The sequence below is a fragment of the Eimeria mitis genome, genomic scaffold (genome assembly GCF_000499745.2).
Source record: "Eimeria mitis Houghton genomic scaffold, Emh_scaff1652, whole genome shotgun sequence".
In the NCBI taxonomy this organism is placed as follows: Eukaryota; Apicomplexa; class Conoidasida; order Eucoccidiorida; family Eimeriidae; genus Eimeria; species Eimeria mitis.
Window position 1 is genome coordinate 5,049 of NW_013569968.1, and position 680 is coordinate 5,728.

Below are 680 nucleotides of genomic sequence, written 5' to 3' on the forward strand. Positions count from 1 at the left end.
ACCAACACCACAAAAGAGCCGTATACAGCAGCAAATGGAGTTAAAGCAGCATCTAGCTGCAGCAGCATCAGCAGAAGATGCAGCAGCAGCAGCAGCAACAGCAGCAGCAGCAGCAGCAGCATGCCTGTTGTTCATGGGCCAGGGAAAGTCTAATTGCAGCAAATCGATTTGTTCTACCCGCCCGAATTGATACAATCTTTTTACGTCTCTCAGACCCAGCCTAAGAAAAAAAAAAACAAAAAAAACAAAAAGAAATGATGGAAATATATTATATTATATTATATAGATATAATATAATATTTATTTATTTATTTTTATTTATAGATATGTTCTCGAGCCAAAAAAGAAAAAAGATTAGACGCAGGCGATTTCAGGGGTGGCATTTATGATGAGTGGAGAAGGCCGCTGAGTTTGTATATAAAAATAAACAGAAACAGAAAAATACAAATTCAAATAAATAAATAAATAAATAAATAAATAAACAAATAAATAAAGCACGCATGATCTACATCTGCCTCTCTGCATTGTATCCCGTCTTGCAACTAAAATAAAAATAAGAATAAAAGCAAAAAAAATTTATATTATAATAATGATTAATATTAATTATATGTATATTTATTTAGCTGTACTTGATGGGAAAAGTATAATAAGGAATCCATTCTTTATATAGATCCATTTCA